The sequence below is a fragment of the Lycium barbarum genome, chromosome 5, assembly GCF_019175385.1.
Source record: "Lycium barbarum isolate Lr01 chromosome 5, ASM1917538v2, whole genome shotgun sequence".
Lineage (NCBI taxonomy): Eukaryota > Viridiplantae > Streptophyta > Magnoliopsida > Solanales > Solanaceae > Lycium > Lycium barbarum.
Window position 1 is genome coordinate 139,938,671 of NC_083341.1, and position 11,171 is coordinate 139,949,841.

At 34.7% G+C, this 11,171-nt stretch overlaps 1 long non-coding RNA gene across 1 annotated transcript; it reads right to left on the minus strand.

Moving 5' to 3' along the window:
* Nucleotides 1–9,459: 9,459 nt before the first annotated feature.
* On the minus strand, nucleotides 9,460–10,650 carry LOC132642829 (uncharacterized). Its single transcript, XR_009583353.1, has 2 exons — nucleotides 10,397–10,650; nucleotides 9,460–9,750 (listed from the first exon to the last, which is right to left on the minus strand). It is a non-coding gene; the product is annotated as an uncharacterized LOC132642829 (long non-coding RNA).
* Between the last annotated feature and the right edge of the window lie 521 nt (nucleotides 10,651–11,171).

Below are 11,171 nucleotides of genomic sequence, written 5' to 3' on the forward strand. Positions count from 1 at the left end.
ATGAGTGATGACAGAGAGATAGAGGGGATGGAGGAGAGAGAAAATGGAGGTGAGAACTCGTCTCCATGTGATAAGGTTTACAGAAAATGGAAGTGAGAGATGGGTTTATTTTCTTTTTACTGTATTTTACCTTAATAGTTAATAAGTGTTATTAAGATACAACTTTTAGCTATGAGAAGTAATTAATTCAAACTATAGTAACTAAATATAATTACCTATTAATACTTAGCTAAGCCATGTAGATTTCCCTTGTAAACTACCATTCTTGATTTTGGATGGCGGGTCAAAGAATTATTTTTTGTTTATGGAAGGTTAATCAATGAAATATGTCGAGTATATATAACCTACCTTCAATCAACTAAAATATACACTTTTGATCTCTCCGTGAATACTCACAACTTTATCTTAGTTATAAATTACATCACCACTTATTGCTCATATGTTATGTTAAATTTGTATTACTATTTCATAATTAACGGTAATATAAATTTAAAAATATCCAAATGAACATATTTCTCTAATAAAGGAACCAAAAACACATATTGTATTTAATTAAAAGTTAAATGTGCTACGGGTGGAACTCTCATGGCTTTGATGACCCTTTTCCACCAATAAATTCATAAAAATTAAAGATCCGAGAATGGCAAATTTGCTTCATCAATTATTAATAAAAAATTTATTTTAATTCTTATGATATCTGAAGAAATATATTTAACCTTCAATCAACTAAAATGTGCACTTTTGATTCCTTTTTTTTTTTGGTAAATAATCATTTTATTAATCACCAAATTAATCTTTGAACGCCCCAGCTAAGCTACATCACAGCTTGTTGTTCCTAGAAGTACTATAGCACTATTACATCACTACTGCAGTAACTATTACCAGCTCCTAAGTTCAGTAAATTAAAACATAAGCTGTTGTAGTACACTTATGCTCCTCACTGATGCTCTAGCATTGCAGATGCAAGCTATTTCCCTTGCTAGGCTATTTGGCTCCCTCTCTAATTGCTCGAACACTTTGGTATTTCTTTCAGTCGAAATGGCATGGATGAATTCTGTGAAGACCATTTTTATGATTTGTGCTGCGTTGGACTTCCCTTTGGTCAGTTTCCAAATCTCTTGTTGCCTAAGACTACTTACTGGTGGAATGTGTGCCCTTTGGTGCACATATTGCATCAGCCTTTGTCATAATCTCCGTGTATAATCGCATTCCTGGAATAGGTGTTCACTATTTTCCCTTGTTCCTCCACATAGCACACAATCCAGGTTTATATCAAGTCCCCATTTGGCTAGTCTATCAGTTGTATTCAAATGACCATGCAGGTACACCCAAAGAGTGAATCTTGCTTTTCGTCTAGCCTCGTTATTGAACATGAAGTGCTTCCAGGGGATTTTGGGATGGGTATCTATCAACTATAAATACATATGATTGATTCTGCTTTTTTGTGCTGGTGGGTCGCCTTGTATATTTTGGAGAGTGACTCTAGCTTCTATAATATTCCTTACCATCCAACTAGCTTGTCTAAGGTATGGCCATGTCTTCAACCTAGTCTTCCTTCACATAATAAGCATGTATCCACCTTATCCACAATTTATCCTCCTTGTGTGCTAAATCCCAACATACTTTAGCAACTGCAGCTTTGTTCCAGTTTTTCAGGTCAAAAATATGTAAGCCTCCTGCTGCTTTTGCATTGTGCTCCATGCCACCAGTGTCCTTTTGGTAATTTCATTGGTGCCAGACCATATGTAACTTCTGCAATATGCCTCTATGGTCTTTATTACTTTGGCAGGTAACAAGAACAGTTGTGCCTAGTACGATTGAATCCCAAAGATCACCGTCTTGACTAGCTGTACCCTGCCTGCATAAGACAATATTTTTGCTGTCCAGGAGGATATTCTTGCTACTATTTTATCTATTAATGGTTGCCACTCCAAGAAGGTCAGTTTCTTTGAAGCAGGTGGTACACCCAAATATTTGAAAGGCAGGTCTCTTAATGCGATACCCAGTTGCTGTATGATGTTCACCTGTTCATTTCTGGTCACGCCCCAAAATAGATACTACTTTTGGCCATATTATCTTGTAGTCCAGAGGCTTGGAAGAACACCATAAATTTGGCATATAATAGTTGGATAGAAATGTTGTCTCCTTTGGCAAATAACAAGAGATCATCGGCAAAGGAAAGATGGGTTAGTTTAACCTTAGCACATTGCGGATGATATTTATAATGTTTGTTCTCCTCCAATTCTTTTAGTAATCTACTCAAATACTCCATTGCAATTGCAAAGAGGTAAGACATAGGATCCCCTTGCCTCAAGCCCCTAGTTGCAGCCTCAAATGGCTCTGTTGGTTCTCCATTAATTGTAATTGAGTAACTCACAGTCTTCATGTAGCACATTATCCAACCAATGAATTTTGCAGGGAATTTCAATTATGTTAGAACTTGTTCTATGTAGATCCATTCCACCGAATCGTAAGCCTTTTGTAAATCAATTTTAACCGTGCTTCTAGGTGATATGGTTTTCCTGGAATACCATTTGACCATTTCATGTGCCATAATTATGTTGTCTGCTATTCTTCTCCCCGGAGTGAACCCAGTTTGTGTATCACTAATGATGTGTGCCATGACTTTCTTCATCCTTACCGTTATCACCTTAGAGATCAATTTGTGTAGGACTGTACAACAGGCAATAGGCCTGTATTCTTTAACTGTATTAGGATTGGTGACTTTTGGCAGTAGAGTAATCAGTGTACAGTTGACTGCTTTGTACATATTTGTAGTATTGAAGAATTCATACACTGCTACCAAAGTGTCATCTTGGATAAGAGGCCAGGCTTTTTTTATAAAAAAATGCATTAAATCCATCTATCCCAGGTGCTTTATCATTTCCTATTGATTGTAATCCTTCTATTATTTCTTGATCTGTCACCTCTGTACACAGTTCCGTTTGTTTCTGGTGAGTTAAAACTGGCCCTTTACTCATGGTAACTTTGTTGACTGCAGGCAATGTCTGAGCTTCTGACCCCATCAAAGATTTGTAAAATTGGATGATCTCATCTTGAATAGCTTGTGCATCAGTTAGTTGTTGTCCATTTAATGAAGTAATTTCATTTATCTGTTTCTGGTGCCTTTTCTCCTTCATAACTGCTGAGAAATATTTGGTGTTGGCATCACCCAATTTGATCCAGCTAACTCTAGCTTTCTGTCGTACTATGCTTTCTTCAATGAGGGACCATTTCTCCAGTTGAAATAATGCTTCCTTTTCTTCAATTGCTACTGAGTCAGAATAATGATGCCTCAGTTGGTGTTGTACAGAACCAGGTGCTGCCTAGTTTGATCAATTTTCTCCGTAATACCTTTGAAATGCTCATTGTTAAGTTTACTGAGTTGGGGCTTGAGCGGCTTAAGATTGTCCCATATATTTTTCATCTTCCAGTGGCTTGGATTTCTCTTCCAATTATTCTCCACTAATGGCAGGAACTGAGAATGTTCAGTCCATGCATTAAAAAACCTGAAAGAAGTTTTAATAGCTTGTTAGTGCTGCCTGAAGTTGAAGACCATTGGTGCATGATCAGATATGAAAGGGTCCCTATATTCTGTGGTGATATGTCCATATTGATACATCTAGTTAGTATTCCCCAATGCTTTGCCAATTCTACTTGCCACCATGTCAGCCCCAAGTTGTTTGTTGGACCATGTATAGTAGTCCCCTTTCCATGCTAACTCCGTTAATTGCAAGTGATGTACACAGTCAACAAAATCCCTGATTTCTGTATTTTTCACTGGAACTCCATACAGTCTATCTTGTAGGCACATAACTGCATTGAAGTCACTAGTGAGCATCCATGGTTTAGAATATTGCAAAGTGGTTAATGAACTTCATAACTCCTTTCTCTGTTCAATGGTGTTATATCCATATAAGAAAGTAGCACAACAGCTGAGATTGCCTAGCCTGGCTTTAACTTCGCAATGAATAAACTGAGCATGTAATGAGATGACCTATAAATCATAATACCTGTTGTCCCACATCACCCAAATTCTTCAATTCACTACCTTATCATAGTTATGCACCATGGACCAACCAGGCATTATACCGGTTTTAATAGTAGTAGCTTTATTCTCCTTCACCCTGGTCTCTACCAGTGCAGCCAAGGTGATGTGTTTATTAACTATGTATTTCCTTAACTCCTTTTGTTTATATCTCTTATTAATTCCCCTCATATTCCACACTATCCATTTCATTAGAGATGCTTAGTTCCCCCTCCTTTATCACTAGAGGGTTGTTGTACGGTTACCTTTTCTCCTTGTTGCATCACTGTTTGTTGTTGATCATGATCATTCTCCCTGTCTCCTGGATTATTCTATATTGTCTCTGTTGCTACACTATTGCTTGTCTTACCAGCCCCTTTTTGAGCCCTTTCTTGCATCTTTACACCACTCTGCCCAAATTGTACCATAACATATGGTCTGTTGCCTGGCAAAGAGGTAATTGTTATATACTCTTTGGCAACTGAGGGAGATCTGGTAGGCAGCACTGGAAATTCCTGCTCATAAGTCCTTATTTGGCTAGAACCAGCAGTTTCTAAAGGTATTGCTGCTTCAGCTTTCTCTTTTCCTTTATCCTCATGTCTCGTATGTTGTCTATTATTAGCAGGTGTGGTCTCTTTGGATTTCCATTCTCGTTGAGGTAGCTTGTACCCCCTTCTTTTTCTTGGCTTGGTAGGTGGTTTCTCCTCAGCTTTTGTTGGTCCACGGTCATATCCTATCACAAGACATTGTGAGCAATACTGTGGTTTCCACTCAAACACCACCTCCTATTCAAATTGTCTCCCTGATGGATCCATAATCATGATACTACTAGGCAGTGGCTGAGTAACATTTGCTTCTATTAACACCCTTGCATAGGAAATTCTGGTTTTTTTTTGTTGTGCAAGCATCAGCATATAAGGGCTTACCAATTGCACTGGCCATTCTACTCAACGAGTTTGCACCCCAACAATTCATTGGCAACTTAGGGAATTTTACCCAAAGTGGCAGCTCAGTTAGGAATTCATTACTAAGATCAAACGTTGGAGACCACTTCTTCAATATTATAGGTCTGTTATTTATCGTATATGGCCCTACACATAGGATTTCATTCATATCATCCACATCCTGAAATTTCACTATGTAGTACCCTCCTTCATGGAGATACATAGTAGAATCGTCCACTTGTGACCAATTTTGAGCAATAAATCTACACATAAAGTTGTACCTAGGCAGATCTCCAACAACATAACAATCAAGGCACTTTTCCATTTTTTAGTTTCTGCTTCTACTTCATCTTTTTCCAGTTGCACTAAAATCTTACCATCTATCAAGTCAGGCGTGATATAGGTTAGATTTAGTCTGTTATCAGTAGCTCTATTATCTTTGAAAAGTCCAGCCCAGCTTTGATTTTGTTGTTGGTCTTCATTTTTTTCCACCGGTACCGGAGTTTCAGTCGACGTTACTGCATTCGGTCCTTTTGACGGATTTGGAATAGTCGCACCAGTGGTACCTTCAACAACTGTTTTTGTCGATGATTCCCCAAGTTGTAACGCTTTAGCAACACGATTTTTTGACCCCATCTTCCCACTGATGTTGAGTTCTGGTGGGCGAGTAGGTGTTGCCGGTGGTGTGATAACTTGTTTCATATTTCCATGTTCAGGTGTTTGAGCTATTATCTGAGCACTAGTAGAGCTTCCCACCATGACGGCGAGTGTTTTTGCCTTCTGATCCTTGCGTGGTCTTCCTCTCTTGGCCATGGCCGCCGCAGCTGGCGTAGGTTAGCTTAACCTGCGCCTGAGACCTAAAAGAGAGTTGAAGAGTTTGCAAAATGTTTTTTTAAAAAGTGTTTTTTGCACTTTTGATTCCTTTACTTGTGAATATTCACAAATTTAGCATAATTACAAATTTCTACACCACTTAATTGCCAGTATGTAATGTTTAGTTTGTACTATTATTTCATATTTGACGATAAATATAAATTTTAAAATATCCAAATATAACACATTTTCTTCATAAAGAGATCAAAAACACACATTTAATTAGTTGAATTTGCTGAGTTGTCATGAGAACCAAAATTAAAATTTATCATTAATTGGGGGACCAAAAATGTTATTATCCGTGTACTAGTATTTTCTTTTCATGAACCAAGCAACAAGTAATTCAATCTTATTCCCACATTATTTTGGTCAAGACATCATATACTCCCTCTGTCCTATTTTAACTTTTGTTTTAGCTCTTTTCACGCTTATTAAGAAAATAATAAATACAATGTATAGTTTACTAAGTTACCCCTACTTAATAAATGTAGATTGATTTTTCCTCTTAAATATTATGCATATTTCTTTAGTGCTAATGGTATGGTTGGAGACAATTACCAACTTTAGTCTTGAATTCCTAATGTGACAATAATTTGAGCTATTAGTTTAAGCTAAAGCGATAATTAAAATGAAAGGATGAAGTAACATTGTAATTAATACTCCTTAAAACATAGTAATAATTTTCATATAAGCCAATAATTAGGCATTGGATTCACATGAACAAATTACTCCAACAACTTTATTTAATTACAACTAGGAAGAGTCCTGCAAGGTAACTTTGCCATTGGCTTGTTGATCAGCATTGTATGTATTGGACAGACTACAAATACATTTGCCATTTAGACAAATCAACTCCCCAATTTTGCATGTGAATTGGTGGCAATCTGTAACACTCTTACAATCTTTTCCTTTCACCACATCTGAAAATTAAAAACTTGTTAGCACCATACAGAGGCAAACATATATATATATTACTCCTTCCATCTCAATTTGTGTGACACTTTTTGAATTTCGAAAGCTAAAAGGGGTTTTCTTTGATTGGATCTTTTCATGTCTTTTAAATTATTTAAATTATTAATTATTATGGCTTATAGCATTTATTATGTAGTTTTCAAATATGTAAATTTTTATTTCAAAAAATTTAAAGATTCCACGCTTGAATTCACAATCAAAATTTAAAAGTCTGACTCTCGAAATCTCAATTGTTCCACATAAATTGGGATTGAGACATCTAGTTTATGAGAAATTAAAAGTATTTATTTTTTAAATTTATGTGTTTAATCAAGCTTTTAGAGAAAAAAAAAGTATTTTTGAATAACAGCAAAAGCTAAAAAAAGTATAGTATATAGTTTTCCCTAGCTAGACGCATTTTTGAAACCTTACACCAAACACAAATTACTGTTTTAATATTGAAAAATATTTTTAAAATTAATTGATCAAATACAAATGATACGAAAATATTATTTTTAACGGTAGATTTTGAAAGGTTTGATCTGGCAAGCAAAAAATAAGATATAGAGAGAGAGAAAGAGGAGGAGGGAGACTGACCGCATGGCATCATGTTGTGTGAAAGAAAATCTTGCTTGGACTTTAGAGTGCTTCACATAGTAGTAACAATATATATAGGAGTGCCAAATTCATTAAGAACTAGCCAAAAAGAAATTGGTAAATAGAAACTTAATATAGTTATTTTGAATTGTGAGCTCCGATTTGGGTCTTCAATTTTGTTAGCAAGTCAAAGAAAATCTTTCGTTTATGGAAGGTTAGTCAATAGAAAAAAGGTCTAGTATCAATAACCTACCTTATATAGAGATTTATGGCATCTTATTATGAATCTCCTAATACATCCAATTAAAAAACTGGAATTAGATGGCCGCATGAAAAATCTCTCAAGGGCGAATTGATTCGACATTGTTATTTTCTCTGATTCGGTCAAGGTGATTTTCGTTTACCAGCACGCATGGGTTCTAAATTCTTATGAGCGAGTCTTTTTTTAGCCCCTGTGAACATCTTTTCTTAATGTATTAAAGAGGGTTTCTCTAATCGGCGAAAAGTGGTGGGTATCCACTAACGACCATTTCTGGCTCGGCCCTAATAACACAATTCTGGGAGGAGTCGATCGATAATTGGGCACTAGATCCTGTCGGACTTGGATAGTGTGACGCTAATTCGGGGTTTGGTGAACCAACCGATCACTCCTTACAAACTAAATTGCTAATTCATCGCTACATCACTCATGATAACATAATTTTTCTATTTAGCTACAAAATTGGTCCGCGCTAATTCATATTTTTTTTAGTGAATTACAATAAAACATCTAATTAGATTCAATTTTTCTTGAAACTTATATAATGGAACTAATTTTAGATCATGCGGGTATAATATTATTTGGTTTAGGTCAAGCATACATCATACTTTTTTCTAAAATGCCTCATTCATTAAGAGTATCGTACACCTTATATGTTGCTTACTTTTCTTCACAGCTGCCAATATGGTGTATTATTTGCGCATCCGACAATCTCCCCCTCGAATCAAGCTCCCCATGCCTATACCATCACCAAGATTCATGAGCTAATCTAGAGATTTATTGTGTGTCACCCACATCGTCTGAGTATTAATTATGATCAACATAGTCTATTGGCTTCTCTTTTGTTTTTTTGGTGTGTCTTCAAAGCTACGGGTAAAGGTAGTAGACCCACCCACGGGCTGATAAAGGCGCTAAATTGAGCCCGACACGCTCCATCATTCAGCTACATTCACACTCTTGTCGCTGAACCCATAGATTTTGATGCCAGTTAGTGTTGGGGTAAAATATTCCAAAAATATTCTTAACATGGTGTGATATTATCCGATGTTCGCTAAGGCCGCATGATTTTTTCTAAAAAACCTTACCTCATTAAGAATATCCACACACCTTATATTTAATTTCCTTTCTTTTCAGCGATTAATATGAAATTTTGTTAACACACCCAACAAAATTCTTGATGAATGCCCACGAATACATTGCTGAGAAATTAATTGCGACATTTTTATAAAGCTTTCTATAACCAGTATATTTGTTATCCAATTGTAATTTATGGTATTACAAATTATTCATCTCTCTTACGCCATTAAATCGTTGATCACATGAAACTTTAGGAACTGAATGACAGTTAAATGGTGCATTCTAAAGGTGAAAATTTTATTATCATTTGTTTCAACATGTTGCATCGACCACAGCTGTATAAATCCACACCATAGATATGAAACCATGGTTAATGAAGGCGTTAAAAAGGGACAAAATAAACCTAAAATCACTTGGAACGAATTTTTCTCGAAAGACTCAAAAATTTTGAGGATCCATGTAGATTTAACAAAATATATATAGACTACAGTAGAAGTAAAAAAGTCTATATATCAATACAAATTAGTTGAGATTCTGTTTTGGATGTTAACATTTCTATTTATAAGTCATATAAGAGTGGTTTAGCCTTTTAGTGAATCGTACGATTCGAAAATGTATATAACCTTTAATACTTTCTATTTGTATTTGCATTGCTCGAGAATTGATATAGCTAATTTCAATTTGTTTGGGATAACTGAGACGTAATTATAGTTGTTACTGTTTCAACATGATCAAGTAAACATCATTTAACATTGAGATACTCATTAGAACATAATCTTCAATTCAATTAGCCAATTACAAGGCATTGAATTTACATAAACAAACTCCAAATAGCTTTAACTAATTAGAAGACTCTTGCAAGGTCAATACTTTGCGACCAGGGTCAACACTTTCTTGACCAGCATCACATGTTAATGAAAAACAACATTTACAAACACCATTAACACATTCTCGAACTCCAATTTTGCAGGTATAAGCACTGCAAGATGGGTCGTCAACACAAGACAATCCATTCGCCATATCTGAGGATTAAAAAATTATTAGCACATTACTAAATAGCACATAGTTAAAAAAAAAAAAAAAAAATCTGCAAAATTTTTAATAATCTGCAAAAATTTTAATAATCTGTCACTAATTCGTTACTAACTGAATTTTTAATAAGCGAGGAATATATCACAGGTTAATTCATGAGAAATAAAAAGTTGTTGTACGATTGAGACAGATCTAGATTCAGTTTGTTCAAATTAAAGACAGTGCAATTAATAATTTCTACATTCTTAAAAAATCTCATTTGAGGGTCCAATTGAAAATAGTAGGTGCGCGACCACACGCCTCCCATTAGATCCAATATGTTTTACTCCTATAAGTTATACACTATAAAATCACAACTTAATTAAATAGATCTTTTTATCGTTAAACATTCAGACCTTTTCTATAACGACGTTATTTGTTAGAAACTTCGAATACTTTTTTATTTTTATAGCGAAATGTTGCTGTAGAGAACATATGATAAAACATGAAAACTCGATCAAAGTAAAAGTTGTTGTTATAATAAAATGTTATTATTAATTATGATTGTTATGGGAAGATCTTACTGTATGTTACAAATATTGTGTTTGTTTTTGTGAGTGACCAAGTAAGAAAGTAGAGGGACAAAGAAATACTAACCACATGAAAGGATGAAAGAGGAGACCAGGAAAAACAAAATCATCGAAGACTTATCCATGTTTTATTGAGGGAAGTACAGTATTTTTTTACCTTAAGTGTTTGTTATTGTGACAATATATAGTACCTAGTTCATTAAGATCTTACCAATCTTGCAATTATACAGATAAGATTTGATGCATCTTTTTTTCTGAATCTCCTTAAATGTAATTTACTTTTTTACTTTCAAAAGAATATCCACTTTTAAGTTATTTTCCTCTTTTTTATTTATAATTTTGGAATTATGACAATTTGGCATGTTAGTAATTTAATAGGACATTTTGGTTGAATATAGCATGAGGTCATAATGATGCAAAGGTGTTTATGGTTTGGTTTGGGTTGGTTTTTCTCTAAAAGGAAATCAAACTAATTAAGTCGATTTTTCAAATGTTGGTTACCAAACTAAACCAATTATTTTTAAATATGTACAATTACAATTTTTAAATAGGTACTTATATAGCCGGTTTGACTCGATTTTTTCGATTATTTTTTGCTTAAACTAGAATCAAATCAAGTTTGTCGGTTTCTAAAATTAATAACCAAAATCAAATCAAACAAAAAAATATCGATTTCTTTCTTCGATTTGATTCAATTTGCAATTTTTTTCGGCTTATTGGTTTTCCGTAATCACCCCTAACTGTATGCCAAAATTTTGAAATGTACGATCCTTTTTCTTGTTTGTTTGTAACTTTGAAATCATGATTGATCCTACATAATTTGGGAGTAATCCAACTGGATG